General features: G+C 37.7%; 1 protein-coding gene across 3 annotated transcripts in view; it reads right to left on the bottom strand.

Moving 5' to 3' along the window:
- The window catches only part of MTCL3 (MTCL family member 3), a 45371-nt gene that overhangs the window by 13599 nt on the left and 7831 nt on the right, over positions 1-23941 (bottom strand). The window lies entirely within an intron of this gene.

Consider the following 23941-nt stretch of genomic DNA (forward strand, 5'->3'; position numbering starts at 1 on the left):
GAAAAATGATCTGGAGAAGGAAATGGTAAACCACCCTAGTATCTTTGCCAAGAAGAAACCCAAAATGGGATCATGAAGACTTGGACATAATTGAAACAACTGAGCAACAGCAACCACAAACAATTGCCACTAACCTCTATTTAGAAACAACAAGACAACAACTGGCATTTACATAGCACCTACTGTGTGCTGGGCACTGGGCTAAGGACTTTACAAATATTAACTCATTTAAACCCTGCAACAATCCTAGGAGGTAAGTGCTATTATTATACTCATTTTACAGTGAAGGAAACTGAGGCAAAAAGAGGTTAAGTGAGTTATCTAATGTCAAAGAGCTAGCAAATATCAGAGTCAGGATTTGAACTCACGTTCACAGGGAAGAAAGTGAGCAAATATTTAAGAGTGTGTTTGCGTTTCTATTTTTCTAAATAAGTCCCAAGAAGACGAATGTGGTCAGTTAAATAAAGTGAGCTGCATTATAATATGTGTATATATATGTATATATTATGTATATGTATGTATGTATATATGTATGTATGTATGTATCTTCCAGGAATAAATTGATGATAGGACCTCTCTTCTCTGCAGTAGTGTTCAGCATTTTTAATTGTTTTCATAAACTCATTGATGTTTTTAAAAACTTGTTGTTGTTTTTAAAAATTCATTGAAAACCCAGAAAGCATTGAGTGGGGAAAAAAATTGGATGATGACGGAAGGGCCTTACATGTCATATGAGGACAAACAGAAGGAAGTGGGGATGTTATCCTGAAAAAGAGATGACTGGGATAAGGGTAAGGAGCAGGTACGTGAGAGCTATGCTCAAGCACATAGAAGGGCTGTCATGTGACACAGTAAGCATTAGATTTGTTTTGTTTGGTCCCAGAGAGCAGAACCAGGAGCAATGAGGGGAAGCTGCAAAAAGGAAATTTTATTAGGCTTAAATAAAGTCAGTAAAACTTTCTAACAATGAGAATTTTCTAAAAAGGAAATGGTAGGCTCCTCTTCATTGAAAGTCTTAAAGCAGATCATTTCCCAGTTATGTTATATAATAGGGATTCCTTCTGGTTATTGGTTGGCCTAGACAACAGCTGACATCCCTTCCAATTCTAGGACTTCTGGGGTTCTGTAATTCTGTGGAAGTCCATGATATCTCAGAGAAAGGAGTCATCAAGACATGATAGATACTATACTGCCCAGGAGGCAGTAGATGGATACTAGCACTAGCTTTGCCACTAAGTCTTTTCACCTCTCTTAGGATTCTAGGCTTTTTATTGGTGAATATTTACCATACCTAGCCTAGACTCACACACACCATATTGTTCTTCAACCATATTCATGCTACTTTGCATATATCCTTCTCTAAATAGCAACTTCTCCTTCCTTTTGCCCCATCATCCTCTCGATTTCCAACTCTAGTTCTGAACAGGAGAATCTAATCAGTACTATCAAAACACTGGCCACCATTCCTTTATACTTGCTGTCTTCCCTCCATTTGAATTTAAGCTCCTTGAGGAATGGGATCGTGTTCACTTGTACAGTGTCTCATGTATAGTTTTAAGCTATTAAAACTTAAAGCTGAACCAAAACTGCATTTATAATACCTAGCACTAAGCACAGTATAGTAAGTACTTAATAAATGTTTTATCATCCATTTATTCACTCTCTTAGCCTCAGTTAATTCAGGGAGCTGGACTTGAAAATCCTGAAAGATTTTCACAGCTCTGAAACTGATTCTACAGTCCTGAGCTGCCAAAGGGGAATCTTGCATAACTACATGGTTAGGGTTTGATATTCTGCACAAGGACAAAGGAAAATGTGTTTTCCCCGAGAAGCCTCCCGTAATGGCATTGCAAGAAGAACATTCTAAAAACCATTTAGGCAAAATGCTGAGGGATAAAGCAAAGCAATCACAACCACAAAACAATGAAATATTAAAAAGCTATAAGACCATTGATTCAGAGATAGAAAGGACCTTAGAGGCATTTAGTCCAACTTCTTTATTTTACAGATGAGCAATTGAATCCTAGAGGAATTAAGTGTTTCCCCCAAGGTCACATGGAGAGCAAATGGATGAGTTGGGCTTTGAACTCAAGCCCTCTAACTCGCAATTCAGACTCCATATTTTTCTTTATCATGGGTGGCACAGTTTAATTTTTCATAGCACCATAAGTTTAAGCTCTAGAGAAGGAGTGCTTAGCTTTTTTTTGTGTCATGGATGCCTCTAGCAGTCTGGTAAAGCCTATGGACCCCTTCTCAGAATAATGTTTTAAATACCTAAAACAAAGGAAATTATATGGAAATATAGTAATTAAGATTTTTTTAAGTTCCTGGATTCCAAGTTAAGAACTATTGCTTAAAGGTGGATTTCAGAAGAACCTGGAAAGACTTACATGAACTGAAGTTCAGTTAAGTGAGCAGAAGCAGTAGAACACTGTACCCAGTATCAGCAACATTGTGTGATGATCAACTATGATAGACTTAGCTCTTCTCAGCAATACAAAGAGCTAAAACATACTATTTTCTCTCTTTTTTTTCTTTTTCATTGTTCTTCCCTTTTGTTCTGATTCTTCTTCCACAATATGGCTAATGTAGAAATATATGTAATATAATTGTATATGTACAGTCTATATCAGATTGCAGACCATCTTGGGAAAGGGGGAGGGGGAAATTTCAGAATTCAAAATTTTATTAAAGTGAATGCTGAAAATTAAAACTAACTAAATAAAAATAAAATAATTCTTAAATTTTAAAAAAAAGAACTCCTGCTTAAAACTGACCTGCACCCCTTCCTTGCTCAAAGCAAAGCTTTGCAAAAACGACTGCCTAATGCCTCCCACACCACCCTATCATGTACTCTGGGCCTCTTCTGCTTAAGAATCTTCAGTGGCCCCTTACTGCCTATAGTACAAAACATAAAATTCTATATGTTCCAACATTTTTCAGTAGTATTTGACTCTTCATTATTCCATTTTGGATTTTCTTGGGAAACAAACTAGAGAGGTTGACCATTTTCTTTTCTAACTCATTTTACAGATGAGGAAACTGAGGCAAACAGGGTTAAGTAATTTCCCAGGATCACACAGCTAGTAAGTAGCTAAGGCTAGGTTTGAACTCAGGAGGAAGAATCTTCCTGACTCCAGGCCTGGCACTCTATCCACTGTACCACCTAGCTGCCAATATAAAGATCCTTAACTTGGCATTAATAACCCTTCAAAATCCATTTCCAGCCTATCTTTCTCAGTTCATTTTCAACCATAATGGTCTAGTTAGCATTCTCTGAACCTGACATTATTCTGTCTTTATCCTTTTGGTCCTTATATCCAGCCTTGCTTGGGAGGCAGTGGAAGACAAGACGAATACTTATGCAAAGATACATATACTGGGATCCTTCCCTGTTTGTCTTGTATCAAGTCCTGCTTAGAGCTTCAGGTTGTTACCCATGTTTGGAATGCACTTACTTCATCTGGCCTCTTAGAATCACGAACTGCTCTTAAAGACTCATGGGCCACTTCCTTTGGGGAGATTTTCCAGATACCCTGAATTATTAATGCTCTCCATTGCTTCACATTATTATGTAAACTTGCCTGTTTACATGGTATCTTCTCTCCCTCCCCCATATAGAATATAAGCTCCCTGAGGACAAAGGCTATTTTTTTGTTGTTTTTTTGTCTTATCTTTGTACATCCATGAATACAAAATTAGATCCCTTTGGGTGGTACAATATTGGCATTTTGAGCTCTGCCCATTCCTCCTTGGAATGGCTAGGTGGTACCACAGTGCTGGAGCCTGGACTCAGGAAGACCCGTGTTCAAAACCAGCCTCAGACTCTTACTAGCTGTGTGACCCTGGGCAAGTCACTTAAACAGTTTGCTTCAGTTTTCTCATCTGTAAAATGAGCTGGAGGAGTTCAGCATCTTTTCCAAGAAAACACCAAATGGGGTCATGAAGAGTTGGATACAACTGAACAACAGCCAGCCCTTTCCCCCTGCCAGGATGGCAGACCCTGCCTGGGTTATAGTTACCCTTGTGTTCTCTGAGTAACAGGTGGGTAGAGAGCACAACAGAGTTGTTTCAGGGAAGGTGACCTTGAAATAGAACACCTTGTTCTCAGAGTTCTCCTCCTCACACACTTCTATCACAGAGTGAAAGAGATTTCTAGCCCAAGACAGCATGGAAGGCTGAAAGGAAAGGTCTATTGCACAGGGCTTGGAGAGGAGTGCAGCACACAGAGAGCAGTCCAGCCTTGGCTGCACAACACTGGCAGGAATAGAACTGGAGCAGGCCTCAGGGGGCGGAATCCCTGACAGCAGCTGCGGTTACCAGACTGCTCAGCCCACAAACGCCAAAGACAGCTTCAAAGATCAGTGACAAAGCTCTTTTACCTGGGTGAGAAGGGAATGCAATCTGACCCCGCTGGCAGTAGCACCTGCAGCGGCAGCCTCCATTTTTGGAACCCTCAGCCTAAAGCCCCTGGGGGAATCAATGGGCTGATCTGGATCTCAGCCCTGAGTGGCAGCTGTAGGATGAGGAACAGCGATGGCATTGGAGCTAGTGGAGGCTCTGGAGAGGGAACCCTACTGGCAGATCCAGGGTAGAACAGATTGTCTGTGGTTGCTCACAGACAAGAGTGCAGGCTAAGAGAGGAGTAACTCCTTTCCCTTGATTGTGCCACCTTGGAGGAACTGAGAATTTACAGGTCCCCAGACTATACCTTCCTCTTGACAAAGGACTCAAAATTCAAGTAATTGGCAGGGAAAATGTTCCAAAAAGAGGAAAAAATATGAGTATAGAAGGCTACTTTCTTGCTGAACAGGTATTTTCTTCCATCCTTTTGGTTGAGGAAGAGCAATGCATACCATCAGAGGAAGACATAAAAGTCAAGGCTTCTACATCCAAAACTTCCAAAATAAATATGCAATGGTCTAGGCCAGGGAAGAGCTCAAAAAGGATTTTGAAAATCAAGTAAGAGAGGTGGAGGAAAAATAAGGAAAAGAAATGACAGCGATGCAAGGAAATCATGAAAAGCGAGTCAACAGCTTGATAAAGGAGATCCAAAAATATGCTGAAGAAAATAATACCTTTAAAAAATAGACTAACCCAAATGGCAAAAGAGATCCAAAAAGCCAATGAGGAGAAGAATGCTTTAAAAAGCAGAATTAGCCAAATGGAAAAGGAGGTTCAAAGGTTCACTGAAGAAAATAGTTCTTTAAAAATTAGAACAGAGCAGATGGAAGCTAATGACTTTATGAGAAACCAAGAAATTACAAAACAAAACCAAAAGAATAAAAAAATAAAAGATAATGTGAAATATCTCATTGGAAAAACAACTGACCTGGAAAATAGATCCAGGAGAGACAATTTAAAAATTATGGGACTACTTGAAAGCCATGATCAAAAAAAGAGCCTAGACATCGTCTTTAATGAAATTATCAAGGAAAACTGTCCTGAAATTCTAGAATCAGAGGGCAAAATAAATATTGAAAGAATCTCCTGATCACCTCCAGAAAGAGATCCAAAAAAGAGAAACTCCTAGGAATATTGTAGACAAATTCCAGAGTTCCCGGGTCAAAGAGAAAATATTGCAAGCAGCTAGAAAGAAACAATTTGAGTATTGTGGAAATACAATCAGGATAACACAAGACCTAGCAGCTTCTACATTAAGAGACTGAAGGGCTTGGAACGGGATATTCCAGAAATCAAGGGAACTAGGATTAAAACTAAGAATCACCCACCCAGCAAAACTGAGTATAATACTTCAAGGAAAAAAATGGTAATTCAATGAAATAGAGGATTTTCAAGCATTCCTGATGAAAAGATCAGAGCCGAATAGAAAATCTGAATTTCAAACACAAGAATCAAGAGAAGCATGAAAGGTAAACAGGAAAGAAAAATCACAAGAGACTTACTGAAGTTGAACTGTTTATATTCCTACAGGAAAAGATAATATTCGTAACTCTTGAAATGTTTTTCAGTATTTGGGTACCTGGAGGGATTATACACACACACATACACACACACACACACACACACACACACATAGACAGAGAGCATAGGGTGAGTTGAATAGGAAGGGATGTTACCTAAAAAAATAAAATTAAGGGGTGAGAGAAGAATATATTGGGAGGAGAAAGAGAGAAATGGAATGGGGCAAATTATCTCTCATAAAAGAGGAAAGAAAAAGCTTTTTTAATGGAGGGGAAAATGGGGGAGGTGAGAGGGGAAAAAAGTGAAGCTTACTCTCATCATATTAGGCTTAAGGAGGCAATAACAAGCACACTCAATTTGGTATGAAAATCTATCTTACGCTACAGGAAAGTAGGGGACAAGGGGATAAGTGGGGTGGGGGAGATGATAAAAGAGAGGGCAAATGGGAGGAGATAGTAATTAGAAGTAAACACTTTTGGGGAGGGACAAGGTCAAAAGGGAGAACAGAATAAATGAGAGGCAGGATAGGATGGAGGGAAATATAGTTAGTCTTACACAACATGACTATTATGGAAGTCTTGCAAAACTACACATATATAGCCTATATTGAATTGCTTGCCTTCTCGGTGGGGATGGGTGGGTAGGGAGGAAGGGAGAGAAGTTGGAACTCAAAGTTTTAGGAACTAATGTTGACAACTGTTTGTGCACACAACTAGGAAATAAGAAATACAGGTAATAGGGTATAGAAAGCTATCTTGCCCTACAAGAAAAGAGAGAAGATGGGGATAAGGGAAGGGAGGGGTATAATAGAAGGGAGGGAAGATTGGGGGAAGGGATAATCAAAATACATGACGTTTTGGGTGGGAGGAGGGGAGAGATGGGGGAAAATTTGGAATCAAAATTTTGTGGAAATGAATGTTGAAAACTAAAAACAAATAAATAAATAAATAAGAAGTGATCTTAGGGGTGGGGAGGAGCACAGAGAAATGGATCCAGAGGAATGAATGGCATCTAATGACTGCATCTAATTCCCATGCTTCTCTTTTGGGAAGCATCTTGAAAGAAGAAACTGTGGGGTGAGTTGGGAGTGGTAGATAAAAAGCCCAAGGGAAAAGGATTGTTTTAGAATTCCACTCTCCAAGAACAAATGCAATTGCTTTCAATATTAAAAATTTAAAAAGGAAAACTGCAAGAAAGAATAGTTAAAGTGGGGTCGACTTTGTTTTGCTTAATATTATTTTTCTTTATTCTTAAGGCCCACTTATTTTTTTTATACTTTCACCAATTTTTTGTTCCCATTGGAGCAAATTAAATTTCTAGATCTCCAAAACAGCTTACTAAGGGATTCCTGTTATAACCTTTCTTCCACTGCCAGCTCTTCTTCCCCTACCTCCATCTGTACCTTTGTTCCTTGCAAATCTATCCTCTGTTACCTTCCTCTCACCACAAAATCCCCTGTGACCTTTCTGGTCCCTCTGCCCAAGGGACCAGGCACCACAGCATGGGTCACCATATGCCTGTTTACTAAGTTGTTTTTGGAGTTGTGTTTCTTTGTGGGCTACAGAGGCCTTAGTGAGGCAGTGGGACTTGGAATCAAGAATATCTGGGTTTGAATTCTGCCCCAGGAATTTCATGGTTCTGTCACAGTAGGCAAGTCAATTCAAACCTAAATCTTATGTAGATTAAGTGGCTTAGCCAGAGTCAAGGACAACATATCCTTATCTAGAACATAAAGGGGGTTGGCATCAGAGACCTTCTCTAAAGTTTTATCAGCTCTAAATCTATGATCCTATATAGGAAAGACTGTTTAGGAAGAGTACATGCTAGTCATTCTGCCCCCAGAGTCCCAGTGCTTCAGGTTCCCAGCCTTTCTTTTAGAAGATAGGAATGCAAGAAAAAAGACATGAACGCAGAGCAATGTAGGCAGTTGGGTGGCTCAGTGGACAGAGTGCTGGGCCTGGAGTTAGGAAGATCTTCATTCAAATCCAACCTCTAACACTTACTTTCAGTGTGACCTTGGGCAAGTCACCTAAACCAGTTTGCCTCAGTTTCTTTATCTGTAAAATGAGCTGGAGAAGGAAATAGCAAACCACACCAGTATCTTTTCCAAGGAAACTTCAAATGAGACCACAGAGTCAGATAACTGAACAACAAAAACCACTGAGTAAAAACCCAAATATTCAACTAATACCAAAGGTGCAATAAGTTTAAGACAAATAAAGTCTTCTGTGCAATTCAGGTTTATTCTAGAATATAATTCAGTACAATGTCAATCTCCTACTTGAATCTTAGGTATCATCTTCTTCACGGAAGAAAGTACTGAATACTCCATGGTGGCCACACTAGCAGACTCTTCTAAATTACTCTCTAAATCTAGAAAAATTTGAGGTTTTCATTGCTCACTCCTTCCACAATTTTCTAGACATGTTCAGGAATATATGTTTTAAAAGTGCATTTATTAATGATTAATGGCCTTGAATTTCAACTTTTCTCTTCAATCAAGACAATTTTACAGAGTGGAAATAAGGAGAAGTGGAATGCCTAGGGATTATGCTAGTTGGATTTTAGAAGATAATGGATTTCTTTTCTTAAACCCCCTTTTAAGTGTCAGGAGAAAATGCACGAGCTTAGAAAGGAGGAGATCGGGAATGAATAAGAGAAAGGAAATAGGCATTAGTCCATTCACTCTCTCAAACAGTAGGAATAAATGATCAGGTATCCTAGAAAGGTATGGGAAAGTGAGATCAATAATTTATTTCCTAAGAGATAATCATAAGTAAAGAACTTTGTATTGTCAAGCAGAATGAAGAATAATTCTAAGGGCAGTATGCCACACAACAGGAGACCCAATATCTGAAGGCAATAAACCAGCTCTACACCTCCCTACTGTCCCCACCATGGGGGAAAAAAACCCCAGGATCTCAGTCTTCCCTTTCCTTGTTTCCCATCCCCAATACTACCCCTTCCCTTCTTTGCTGGCACACTTCCTCTCACCATTATGAGGCTGCCCAACTTTCCCACAAGTCTCCAGGTATTTTTTTGGAGGGGGAAGGGAACAAATAAAGAAAAGAACCTTTCAAATTAGTAAACTACCTTTTCTTTTTTGACAAGAAATAATTACTAATGGAGCTGCTGCAATCACAGGCATTAAAAACACCTGAAAAGGCTGATTGAATTTCTCTTCTTTAGTGGTTCTTTCTTCCTTCTCTTTAGGTTGAAATGGGTGTCTATAGCACTAACCAGGTTGCATATTTAGGACTTTAATTGCTAATATTAAAAATATCCTATATTGGGACACATACATGTTTTTTTTAAAGCTCTTCAGAGCAGTTGATGGAGTTAGCCTCAAAGCATGACACATTACATTAAATACTGAAAAAAAAATACCTCCTATATGTAAGGAGGGTTTTGTTATCCTTTTTAGTTTAGTTTCTCAGGATCCAAGGCCATGAGAATGTCTAGTTTCCAGGTGTTTGATAACTTCCAGAATAGTTCCAAGGATCCTAGATAGTAGTTTCCAAAGTCATAGTGACAGACAGTCCTAGTGAGGCTGCACTGTGAGATAAAGGGTGATATAATGCATTATTTACTATGCTTTCACAGTATGACAATATTGCTAAAGTTAATCTGTGAGCTTAATGTTGACAAGATGTCTTCTTTGTTTGTTGCCCTATAAAAGCAAGTGGGCATTGATCAGTGAGGGGAGAAATCCATGGGGAACTCATAGGGGAATCTGTGTGCCTCAATCAGCCCCCCATTGAGGTTTGAGGAGATTTAAGGGAGTGGACAAGTGTTCCTGTCTTGATTGACCCTATCGAGATGTAGGGGTAGTTGGCTCCCTGCCCCCCACCCCCACCCCCGTCTCACAGACCCCTTTGGGAAGGGTGATTAGGGAATGCTGTAGGAGATGGTTCTCTCAGCAACCACTTGAGAAGACTAGATTGAAATAAAGTAAGATTTAACCCTTCCAAAGCTGTCTGTCTGACCAGATCAAGAGTAAACATGCTAGAGGCTAGAGATGGAAAACTCTAGTGCCTTTTGTGTGTCATCTGTGAAACACCTCCCTAGCATAAAAATACTAAAATGTGCATGTCATAAATGCCCACTTACAAAGTGGGCATCCAGTCATTTAGAAATAAGATTTATGAACAAGAAAGTGCCAGGGTAATATGTTAATTTTTTAAAATCTGGAACCCTAGAGTATTTGAAAGAATCTAATCAAAAATTCCTTTCAGCCATAACCACTACCTACTGGTTTCTTCTCTCCTCTCTTTAAATATGATGAAGTCTTCTCTGCCTTTTAGAAAACCTTCACAAGACCCTCTTACTCCTTCAAATTATCATCCCACCCTCACTTTTTCAGACAAATACTTTTTGAAATTGTTTTCTGTACTCTGTCTCCACTTCTCATTTCACATCTCAGTCCTTCACAATCTGACTTTCAATACTATCACTCAAATGAACTTGTCTCTCCAGTTATCAACAATCTCTTAATGGCCAAGCCTGTTAGTCTTCTAACTGACCTCACCCTTCTAGATTTATCAGCTGTGTTTGATACTGTTGACTCTTCACTCTTCCTGATACTCTCTTCTCTCCGGGATTTTGTGACATTGTCTCTCTTGGTATTCCTCCTATCTAACTGATAACCTCTCAGTCTTCTTTTGCTCCATCATTATTCATATTGTCCTCCCTAACTGTGGCTGCCCACAAGACTCAATCATAGGTCCTCTTCTCTCTTCTCTCTACACTTCTCTTGATGATCTCACCAATTCCACTGGGTTTAGTTATTATCTCAATACAGGAGACTACAGATCTACACATATCTTGCCTAAGTCTCTCTTGAGGTGGCACAGTAGATAAGAAGCTGGGCCAAGAATCAGAAAGACTCATCTTCTAGAGTTCAAATCTGGCCTCAGACTCTTCCTAGCTGTGTGACCCAGGGCAAATCACTTAACCCTGTTTGCCTCAGTTTCCTTATCTGTAAAATGAGCTGGAAAAGAAAATGGAAAACCATTCCAGTACCTTTGACAAGAAAACCCCAAATGAGGTCACAAGGAGTCAGATACGACTTCAAAGTGACAGAACAACAGGTCCCTAGGTTCAGCTTCAGCCCTACATCACCAATTGCTTGTTAGACATTTCAAATTGTATGTCCCAGTGACACCTCAAACTAAACAAGACCAAACAGAAGGCACTTTTTCTGCCTAAAGCCACCTCTCTTCCAAACTTCTCTCTTCCCACCTCCCAGGCTCATAATTTCAACATTATCCTAGATTCCTCACCCCACATATAAGATCACTTGCCAAATCTTGTCTTTTCTCTTTATACACAAAATGTTTTCCATCTGACCACCCCCCTTGCATTCATTTATATTTCTTCAGTATTTATTTATAATTATACTTGTCCCCTTATTAGAACATGATCTCCTTTTAAAGTAAAGATTGTTTTATTCATTGTCTTTGTATTTCCCTAGTACCTAGCTGGGATGAAGGAACTTGGGATGTGTATTTATCCTGATGAAGAGATGGGGTGGCATGGTATCCTTTTAATGATAGAAGGATAAAATGCTTCAGTCATCATTCACTACTTAAAATGATTAAATGGCTTCCTTTTAACACCTAGTGAATTTGTCCTCTCTTTCAATGGTTACAGCAACTCTGAATGAATCTAGCTCATGTGTGTCATACTAGACTTAGAATCCTGACAAAAACTGTCAATTAAATGTGACAATGTGATAGAAACTGCCATTTAATTTTGCATATCTCAAATTCCTACAGTACAACAAAAGAGTAGTAAGATGAAGCAGCTTGCTTTTCCACTTCCCTTAAGTTCCTAAAGTATAAAATCATGCAACCTTAGAGTTCTAAGGGACTTTCCAATTAATCTAGTCCAATCTCCCAGTTTCTGTCCTGTGACAGCTCATTCTTTAGGTGAGATAATGTGTACAAAGGGCTTTGAAAGTGACAAAGTACTATACCAGTATATAGGAATTATCATTTTTGATATCTAATTATTTTCCTCACAAGATGAAATCTGCCTTCCTCTAATATCTTTCCTTTGACATTGTTCTGCTTCCTGGAGCAATGAGAATAAATCTGCTTCCCCAGGAATAGCCCTCTAAATATCTGGAGATATTTACCACACTTCCTTCCCTGAACATATTTGTTCAAGATAAATGCGCATCCCAAGTTCCTTCAACTATTCCTCATTTGACAAGACATGTATATACTTCACTATCCTTGTTGGCCTTTCTCAGACATGTTCTAGTTTGCTAATGTATCTTTTAAAATATGGTGCTCAGAACTGAACATAATACTTGAGATTTGGTCTGGCACATCAAAGATAAATGGGAGCTCCAGTACTCTTGCTCTGGACCTTGTACTTCTATTAACATAGTCTAAGACAGTGATGCTTGTCAAATATTCATGTTGATTCACATTAAGTTTGTAGTCAAATACTGCTCTTCCCCATACCTTTTTTCAAAAAAAATTGTTAACAGGATGCTTTGTTGTATAAATGGGTATTAAAAAAAAAAAAAAAGAAGTTATATTTGCATTTATCCCATAGAAACTTTTCTTGATGGTTTCAGTGTAGAATGTTAAGATCATTTTGATCTTGTTTCCCATTATATATGTCATTTCCTGTTTTAAAGATGTGATTTGTATGTTGTGTTCCTCCAGTAGATTGTAAGACCCTTGAGGACAGGGATGATCTTTTTCTTATCTTCATCCTCAGCACCTAGCACAGTGCTTGCCACATTGCAGGCACCTAATAAATGTTAATTTTATTGTATTGTATTAGAAAGACAACTCAGCTTAACTACACAGTGATTGGAGGATGGTAGGCATTTACTAGTGATAAAATAAAAACAGTTATCAAATGAAGATACTGGTTACTGGTTACAGATTAAGGAAAATTCATACATAGTATTTATACAGAATTTTCTTGAGCAAAGTCAGGGTGTTTAATCAATACCATCCCTTCCTGACCCAAGATTTTATAATTAGCTGATATTCCTCAGGAAAGCAATGTTATCTCTGTCTTAAAGATAAGGGAACTAAAATCAAGTATATGGGATTACTTAGTTTTAAAGAGAGTTTTTAAAGGTCAAGAATTAAATTGAGTTTTTTTTTAAGCTCCAAATCTTACATTTGGATTAAATGTTTAAGGTACTGATCTTCAGTGTGTACGTAGGGAGCACTACAATACAGTGCCTATGAATGTCAGACACACCTTTAATAATGGTTCCGGGAACTTATTCTAGACAATCACTGTATATCTGTAACTTCTACCTTTATCAAGATACTCTGGAATTCATAAAAAAATTAAAGAAGATATAATAATTAAAAATATCAGTTGCTGTTAGGCTTTGCAATACCAATATCTAAATGAATTAAATTTAAAAGTATACTTTGGAGGGCAGAACCAAGATGGTGGAGTAGAAGGACACACAAATGCAGGCTCTTCCCACAAGCCCATAAAATACCTGTAGAGAGGGACTCTCAACAAATTTTGGAGCAGTAGAAGTGGAGAACAACAGAGTGGAGGAGATTTCCAGCCCAGGGTGACCTGAAAGGCCCATGGGAAACATCTGCTGCACCTGATGCGGGGCGTAGCCCAGCCCAGCCCAGCCTTGGCCGGGAGGCGCAGCCCAGATCTGGGAGGACACCTTAGGGATGGAATCTCCAGTCGCAGGAGCAGCAGCATGTTCGCAGATTCCTCAACCCACAGGCGCAGAAGGTCAGTGATGGAATTTTTCAGCTAGCCAGGAAGGGAGAAGGGCCTTCCCATAGCTCCGGCCACAGGCAGTGGCCACAGAGGCCACACAGGGCAGGTAGCAGCAGTTCCCACCACAGCCCCTATAGCAGCCGCATCCATTGTTGGATTGTAAAAACTCTGGGGGCACTGAGAGCTGACTTTTACCTGTGTAGAGGCTCTGAGGGAACTGATCTTTATCTCACACTGAATGGTGGTGAAACTGGAGGCCAGGTGACTGTGGAGAGGAAACTGCTAAGATTCTGGGCACAAAAATCTACATCTGCTCCCAGACCAGTGTACACTCTTGATTGTGCCACCTTGGAGGAACTGAGATCTTACAGATTCCCAGAGTATACCCTACTCTTGACAAAGGACCCAAAAGTCAAGTAACTAGTTGGGAAAATGCCCAAAAAAGGGAAATAAAATAAGACTATAGAAGGTTACTTTCTTGGTGAACAGATATCTTCTCCCATCCCTTCAGACGAGAAAGAACAATGCTTACCATCTGGGAAAGACATAAAAGTCAAGGCTTCTGTATCCCAAACATCCAAAATAAATATTCAATGTTCTCAGGCCATGGAAGAGGTCAAAAAGGATTTTGAAAATCAAGTAAGAGAGGTGGAGGAAAAATTGGGAAGAGAAATGAGATGCAAGAAAATCATGAAAAGTGGGTCAACACCTTGCTAAAAGAGACCCAAAAAAATGCTGAAGAAAATAACACCTTTAAAAATATGCTAACTCACAACTGGCAAAAGAGGTTCAAAAGCCCAATGAGGAGAAGAATGCTTTAAAAAGCAGAATCAGCCAAATGGAAAAGGAGGTTCAAAAGCTCACTGAAGAAAATAGTTCTTTCAAAGTTAGAATGGAACAGATGGAGGCTAATGACTTTATGAGAAACCAAGAAATCACAAAACAAAAACAAAAGAATGAAAAAATGGAAGATAATGTGAAAAATCTCATTGGAAAAATAACTGACCTGGAAAATAGATCCAGGAGAGACAATTTAAAAATTATGGGACTACCTGAAAACCATGATCAAAAAAAGAGCCTAGACATCATGTGGCATGAAATTATCAAGGAAAACTGCCCTGATATTCTAGAACCAGGGGGCAAAATAAATATTGAAAGAATCCACCGATCATTTCCTGAAAGAGATCCAAAAAGAGAAACTCCTAGGAACATTGTGGCCAAATTCCAGAGTTCCCAGGTCAAGGAGAAAATATTTCAAGCAGCTAGAAAGAAACAATTGAAGTATTGTGGAAATACAATCAGGATAACACAAGATCTAGCAGCTTCTACATTAAGGGATCAAAGGGCATGGAGCATGATATTCCAGAAGTCAAAGGAACTAGAACTAAAACCAAGAATCACCTATCCAGCAAAACTGAGTATAATACTTCAGGGGAAAAATTGGTCTTTCAATGAAATAGAGGACTTTAAAGCATTCTAGATGAAAAAACCAGAGCTGAAAAGAAAATTTGACTTTCAAACACAAGAATGAAGAGAAACATGAAAAGGTAAACAGCAAAGAGAAATCATGAGGGACTTACTAAAGTTAAACTGTCTACATTCCTACATGGAAAGACAATATTTGTAACTCTTGAAACTTTTTTCAATATCTGGGTAGTTGGTGGATTACACACCCACACACCCACCCCCCACCCCATCCCCCCCCACACAGAGCACAGGGTGAACTGAATAGGATGGGGTCATATCTTCAAATAATGAAATTAAGCAGTGAGAGAGAAATATATTGGGAGGAGAAAGGGAGAAACAGAATGGGGCAAATTATCTCTCATAAAAGAGGCAAGTAAAAGACTTTTCAGTGGAGGGAAATAGGGGGGAGGTGAGAGAAAAAACATGAAGCTTACTCTCATCACATTTGACTAAAGGATGGAATAAAATGCACACTCATTTTGGTATGAAAACCTATCTTACAATACAGGAAAGTGAGGGAGAAGGGGATAAGCAGGGTGGGGGGGATGATGGAAGGAAAGGCAGTGGGAGGAGGAAGCAATTAGAAGTCAGCACTCTTGGGAAGGGACAGGGTCAAAAGAGAGAGCAGAAGAAATGGAGGGCAGGATAGGATGGAGGAAAAAATATGAGTCTTACACAACATGACTATTATGGAAGTCATTTCCAAAACTACACAGATGTGGCCTATATTGAATTGTTTGCCTTCCCAAAGGGAATGGGTGGGGAAGGAGGGATGAAGAGAAGTTGGAAGTCAAAGTTTTAGGAACAACTGTTGAGTATTGTTCTTGCAACTATGAAATAAGAAACACACGTATTGGGGTATAGAAATTTATCTTGCCCTACAGGACAAAAGAGAAGATGAGGATAAGGGAAGGGAGAGATGTTAGAAGGGAGGACAGATTGGTGATAGGGGTAATTAGAATGCTTGGTGTTTTGGGGTGGTGGGAGGGGATAAATGGGGAGAAAATTTGGAACCCAATATTTTGTAGAAATCAATGTTGAAAACTTAAATAAATTTAAAGAAAAAAGTATACTTTGATAATTTTTTGTACTATATTTGTTCAGAGTTAGACAACTCCTATGAAATCCATTGTGGGAAAAACAGACAAACATGACATGCTGAATGGTCGATATGAAACAAAGACTTCATTTAATCTGGTCAATAAAGGATGCTGTACCTTTTCATTTTAACATAGCTCTAATGGATTTTTGGAAATCATGTTTTTCAACAATCTCTTCCTTATCAATGGAGTATAATGCAGGAGCTATGTCCACAGCTGTGAGTTAATAAATAATTGATGAAAGATAGAGCACAAGGCATGATTTTATAAAAGATATGAATAAGAAAAATATTCCATATCCTATGAAATTTGCTCAAAGCAAAAGAAGGTAAATTGGCACAAATTCCTACACTTTGAAAAAAAATCAGAGGGCATTTGTCCCAGTGGTATGATTTTTCAAATTGAAATTCCTACACTTTGAAAAAAAATCAGAGGACATTTGTCCCAGTGGTATGATTTTTCAAATTGAAATTTAGAGCTTTAAGGAAAATGACCCTCACAATTGCAGTTTAAGTCTACCCTGAAAAAGACAGAACCTTCCAAATTGGCAAATCCTCTGATACCATAGTGACAGCTGTCACTTGATGAAGCTTTTTCAAAATCTATCCATGAAAATGAATCTGTGATGAGCAGGGAGGCAGTGCATTTATCGACATACCAACATGTCATTTGTTCATTATTCACTTGAACAAATAGTAAATTGAGCTTTCTAATTATTTTCACTGTTATTCAAGACTCTTGGCCAACAAGATGGTATGAAATCTTACTTTGTCAAGCACAGAAAAACAACGGCAACTAATTTCATTAAAACATTTACTTCTGTGTTTAATTGGCTATGATAATGAAAACAAATTGCGTAAACAATTGATTTAGTCAGAAGATTAATAAGGCATAGTTGGAATTTTTTTTGGTCATAAAGGCTTTCTGCACTGAATCTCCATGAGAACAAATAATAGAACTTTTCCCTTTCCAAAGTTAAGCAGGCAGGTAAAGAAATGAAAAATTAAAGAGAGAGGCTAAATGACAGGCCGAAATGTCATTCATCTTTTGACTAAAGATGTTTTCTTACCATGAGTAGTCACATCCAAAACAGCAATAAAATAATAGCAGTGATATCAGACACATTATTTTACTTCCTCTACAGCTACATTCAAGTATAAAAGTCTAAAAGGATAAAATGAGCTGCAGTATGGGCAATACTTTCTGTCATATACTGATTTGTTTAACTAACTATTCATTTAAACTTACTCTAAAAACCAAATGAATATTGAAAGCATATGAACTAGTTCAAGTACATGTAGCAATTATCCTTTTTCTTCACTTTCTCCTTTTTTTCATCTTTTTCTTTCTTCCTTTTCTTTCCATAAACATTTATTGAGAAAAAAAATGTATGTTATTATATCAGGTATCATAGTAGTAGAGGGGGCAGTTAGGTGGCACAGTAGATAGGGGGACTCCTCTTTCTGAGTTCAAATCTGGCCTCAGACACTTCCTAGCTGTGATCCTGGACAAGTCACTTAACTTTGCCTCAGTTTTCTCCTCTGCATAATGAGCTGGAGAACGAAATTGCAAACCCCTCCAGTATCTTTGCCAAGAAAACCCCAAATGGGGTCACTAAAAGTTGGACATGACTGAAACCACCAAACAACAACAAGAAACAACAGTAGGAGAGGGAAATGAGTGGAAAGAGGAGAGAATCTGGTATTGAAAGAATGATTCAAAAGAAATAGAAGTTGAAATCTTCAAATTCCTTGAGATATTCCTAAGAGAACAAAAGGAAGAGGTCCAGCAAGGTGGTTAGGACCTCTATGGATATGTTATTATTATTAGCCCACTTTACAGGTCAGGAAATTGAGATTAATTGGCTTTTCTTGGTCATGCATCAGAGAGAGTTAGAATTCAAGTTTTTCTCACTCCAAGTCCAGTTCTTTATCCACTACTCTATAATAAATGGAATAAGAAGTTGTGAAGAGGTAGTAATCTTCATCAGTTTAGGGAGTAAAATCATTGATTCATCAAAGATCAAAATGAAATCTCAATTATCTGATGTCAAACAATGAAAGTATATTGCAGAAAAATTATATAATCACAGGGTTCTAGGAGTTTCAAGAGTGCTGACTTGGTCCCAGGGGATCTTCTGCTCTAGAGGGCTCACACTCAGGAAGCTGACCTGATTCCACAGTGGAAGATTTTTAAAACAGGGAAGCAATGTATTTAAAAGCGTCTAAGGCAAATTAGTCTGGCCATCATCTGGATAGAGTGAAATGTCAAGAAGGGCTAGAGTCAAGCTGACGAGATTCTGCTAAATTAAGTTGTGTGGAATGTCCAAGGTTTTACGCTGGGATTGTGTCAGCAAGAATAGAGAGAATGAAATACTTATGGAAGATATTTTGAAGGAATAATAATATACAATATTTATATAGTGCTTTAAGGTTTGCAAAGTCTTTTCATAAGAAATATCTCATTTGATCCTCACAACAACCCTAGGAAGCAAGAGCTATTATTGCTCCTATCCTACAAAAAACTGAGGCAGATAGAGGTTAAGTGACTTGGTCAGTTAAGTAAGTTAGTAAGTGACTGAGGCAGAATTTGAAGTCAGGTGTTACTGACTCTAAAACCAATAGAACATTATGTTGGAGTATATGTATCAACAATTCATGATTCTGTCAATTTGGTAACTCCCTGCCCTAATGCATTAATTTAGGAGTTAAATGTTGCTTCCTGGAGTTCAGAGAGGTTAAATGATTTGTTCATAGTCACACAGTAAGTGACTATGGTAAGGATTGAGCCTGGTCTTCCTGACTCCAAATCCACAATTCTGTCTACCAAGCCATACTTCCTTTCTAGGTATGGGTGATAAAGGTCAGAGAATTAAAGATGCTAAGGTTGTAAGCATGGATGGCTAAAGATGAGGGATATGACTGATGAAGACAGGGAAGTTTGCCGCTAGAAATTGTTTGGAGATAGAGACAGGTTTGGTTTTGAACATGTTGACATTTAAGGTGACGTGTGTGTGTATATATGTGTGTGTATGTGTACATATAGGTATATGTGCATATGTATATGTCTGGCTGTAACTGTTGGTGATTTGAGACAGGGGCTTGGATAGAAGGAGAAGGCAGAACTAGAGAGGTAGACGTTTAGGAGGCCTCAACGTACAGAGGTAGTAGTTCAGGTGAGAAGAATGAATGAATTCTCTGAGATAATAGAGAGAAGAAGGTAAAAGGCTTTGAGGATTAGATAAGTCTTGTGGAAAATTCAAAGAAACAATATTTCCAACTTCTAACGAAGTTGAACATAATTTAATGAAAATCTAAGAAAAACTTTAATTCTTGCATTGAAAAACATTTAAAATTAATTATATAAACAGTACCCTTTGTAGTGATTTTGTTATTTCTATTTTTGTCTACCACATTTTTCAAGAAAATATTGACTAGCATGCATGCATTGTTGTGGAAGGTGTCAAATAGTCCAGTCATTTTGGAAAGAAATTTGGAAGGAGGCCCAGAAAGTTTCCAAACTGTAGGCCTATATTCCTCCAGAAAATCAAAGAAAAAGGAAAAAGGATTTATAGGTACAAAAATATTTATAGAAGTTATTTTTCCTGTAATCAAATTGGAAACTAAGGAAGTATATACTCTTAGTGGCCAACTGCTAAACAAATTTTGGTATTTGAGTATAATGGAATATTATTGTACCATAATAAATGATGAAATGGAAAATTTTGTAAGAAACTAGGAAGACCTTTATTGATATAGAGTGACATGAAGACTAGGGGAATAATTTATACAGTAACAGCTATTTACATATATAAAAAATTATATACAGTTATATAATAATGTTATAGAGAAAAGACAACTTTGACTTTATAACTAATCAGTGCAACGACAGACTACAGGTCCAAAAAATGAAGGTAATGTGCACCATTCACCTCTTAACAGGTGATGAACTTAAAATGCAGAAAGTGACACATTTTAAAACATGGTTAATGAGGAAATTTGTTTCGTCAAACAATATAGAAATATATTGAGGGATTTACTTTTTTAAATTTGTTTAATAGAGTGAGGGTAGTGGGTAGGACAGATTAATTTTTAAAATGCTTGTTATCTGAAAAACAAAAAAAAATGATGAATACTAACACCAGTCTATTTTCTTTAAGATGCCCATGTGTCTGTTCCTTATTGAAATTAAAAAACAATAAAACTACTAAGAAAAAATGCTCTGCCATCCCTTGAAAAACCAAACAATTTCAAAGAAACACACAGGCAGTGTTTTCACTAACCTATCACTTAACTGTCAGAATTTAGGAAAATATGCCATATAGAATCTAATAGCATTTGGTGGTGGTGGGGAATACTTTAGCTTATTTGAGGGGAAAAAAGTAATTATGTAGATATCCATTTATTAAATAATTTTGTCTATAAATATAGGGTGAGGAGTAGGGATGCAGTCTTGACCTGGTATCAGACTACATATAATAATCCAGTCACTCTTCAAGTTTCAAATACCAATTATTTTTTAAAAATACATTTCAATAGAAAGCTGGCAGAAATACAAAAAGATGTCTCAAGATGGATGCTGCTACATGAAGCCAGAATAGTTAGGAGCCCTCTAGAGCAAGAAATGGGAAAAGTTGAGAAAACAACTGACAGTGACAATGCAAAAGGTGAAGACGCTAAAAGGGAAGTAGTTCTTTTGGACAGGTAGAGTAGTGAAGTAAAGAAGGAGAGAGGGAGAGGGAATGAGGGAGAAGGAAAGAGAGGGAGAAAGAAAGAGAGAGAGAGGGAGAGGGAGAGAAGGAGAGAGAAGGAGAGAAGGAAAGAGAAGGAAACTGAAATCTACTAATTTAGATAAGATAGCACATACAAATACTTTATTTTAGCAATCTATGACACTATTATTTTCTATGCTATTCTTCCATTTTCTCTCTTATAGATCTTTTTTTGTGCACAGCATTTCCTTAGTGAGAAGGAATGCTAACTAACTAACAGAAATGATTTGTCATCTGGAGTTCAAAGGTCCCAAAGTCTACAAAAAGGTCCCACAGGCTTTCAGTTGGATGAATGCTGGATAGCTATCTTCCTGGGAGCATACAGTTGCACTGAAAAAAAACTGAATTACTGTATAACAACTTGATATCTTATAGACACTTTCCATCCCCTTCACTTCCCTTGCTCCCAGTTCCCAAGGCAGGAGATAGATAGATATGTACGATCTGGTACATGCAGGAACTGAGGTATAAGGTTACTCTGAGAGCAACTGGTCAACATTCCTGAAGCCAGTTAAACCCTAAGCACCACAACCCTCCAGTCTCTAGCAGATGACTCATTGGTCTCTGTTGTACTGTGCAACATCTGCAGATCTATTACAGCAGCCAGAGACTAGAAGTTGGAGGTTGGTTTCTCACTGTTCTATTGTAGTTTATATTTCATGATAATATGAAATTAACTTCTTCCACTCCATAATGGAATATTATGGTTGGTTCCAAGGACTTGCATATGATGCTGTTTTATGATCAAGGAAACAGATGGCTAACTGAAGTTATCTAAAGTCAAACAGGTATAAAATCAGGCTTTTAATTCATGGTATTTAGACACCCAAGGCTGTTTCCAGCCTAATACCCTCCTATGTAATCCCAAGTGTGTACACGTATGTACAAATGTAGCTTAGACTTATGTGGGACTTTACATTTTGCAAAGTATGGCATGACAAAGTTAATATGTTTTATTACTCTGAAACTCGGAAAACTTAAGTGGTTATATGGCTAGTGTGAGAGTCAAGATTCAAATTTTCATAATCTGACTCCAAAATCAATAAACCAATACATTTTCTACTATATTGTTGCCTTGCTTAACTTGTCTCAGGTCTTCTAGTCTATGTCTCACCCCTACTCAGTTTCTAGTTCCCTCTATTCCTACCCCCTAAAGTACATTCTGCTTCCCTGTGTACAAGTGTTTTTTTTTTTATTTGACTTGGTATCGATCATAAAACTACTATATCTGAAACTATAGCTGATTCCAACATGTGTCTAAATATTCTTCCTTGTTCCCATCACTGTTCCGAATATAATCAGCATATTTAAAGCAGAAGGCTCTGGAACAAATTCTGCCAAGACTTAAAACAAACCAACAACACTTTTCCCCAATATTGGATTTAAAACATTCAAATCTCTTTCTCTCTCTCTCTTTCTCTCCCTCTCTCTCTTTCTATGCAAAGGAAGCATCTATTCTTTTACTTTGTGGACACTGAGAATTACTTCCTGTCAGTTGTTGGTCATCCCCTCCCCACTCCCAAGAGAACAACGACAAAAAAACACAAACCTTTATCCCCAGCTTTAATTCCCATCTAAGCTCTTATTTCCATGACATCAAAAGCAGTCTATGTAAATGACTTGATTTTTAGTTTTCATTTTAGTAAACAATTGGATTCTTCAATTTCTATTCATATGTTTGGCAGAATATAAACATGGCCTAAATGAAATACTGGAAATAGAGTCTGAATAGGAAACAGAATAATCAGGTTGGTTTTTTGTACTGGCCTTTTAAATGGCTTCCTATTTTGATTTTTCTTGGAAATCAAATCACATGAGGAGATGATCAATACTGTATTATATGAGCCATACAAATTTCGTAGTACTGTTGGGCTCCAAACTGACTTTTGTCCATTTCTCATCCCTTTCCTTTTTAAATAGTATGTGACATGTACTGTAAATTCTCTTGCATTTATTAAAATTAGTTTTTCAATATTTGATCATCACCCAAATAAATGTCTATTACCCCTTTTGCACTGGTTAAAAACTGCAAAGTCATTACAGACATCAATTTTAAGGAAGAAATAAAAAAAGAAAAAAAAAGACCACCTTATTGCTAACATGAAAATTAACAAGCAGAAGCATCAATTATAGAATTTTATGTTCCTTATTCCTTTCCACCCCTCCCAAAAACCATTTGCTACAAAGAGCTTCAAAATGTAGACTGTTGACAAAGTGTTAGAGACATGAAGCACAGTGCAATTAAGTAATTTTTCTTAGGTTACAATGTACAAAGCAGTAGGAGGTAAGGGAAAGGATCTAGGTCTTTTGGATCCAGTGGTCTCCATTAAGATTCTCCTGAGAATTTCACATCCAGATACTTGAAATGACCAGGAAAGCCACAAGAACATCAGCCAACTACCAAGGCAGTCAGCACAGCCTGTACTATGTATTCTCAGGCAATTTTTTTCGAGGTAAAGTAGCAATGTACATCAAGTAATAAAGTAATTAAGACAGTAATTCTTGACTCATCCATTCTTCTAGAATCTAGATCCAGATGCCCTATTCTTGATACCAAAAGACTAAATTATTCCATCTCCCATTATAAAATCATCCATTCATTCATCCATCTATCTTTCTTGACACATTTATATTGTTAGAGCGGTGAGTGAAATTACTTTTATTAAAATTATTTTTCAGATAACAGAATAGCAAAGTGCGCTCTAATGGTTTATATGCCAAGTCAATTTACAGGGTCAATACTAGACCCTTCTCAACTAATTCTTGATATTAGACTTTATTAACTAATCAATAATCATTTACTAAGTACCTACTATATACTAAGTACTGTGATACAAATACTATGAATGAAATAATTTCTACTTTCAAGATTTAAACATCTTACTTATCACCCCCAACATCAAGCACAGTACTTAAGTAAGCACTTTTAAAACATTTCTTGAATAAATGA

This window comes from Notamacropus eugenii, chromosome 2, assembly GCF_028372415.1.
Source record: "Notamacropus eugenii isolate mMacEug1 chromosome 2, mMacEug1.pri_v2, whole genome shotgun sequence".
Lineage (NCBI taxonomy): Eukaryota > Metazoa > Chordata > Mammalia > Diprotodontia > Macropodidae > Notamacropus > Notamacropus eugenii.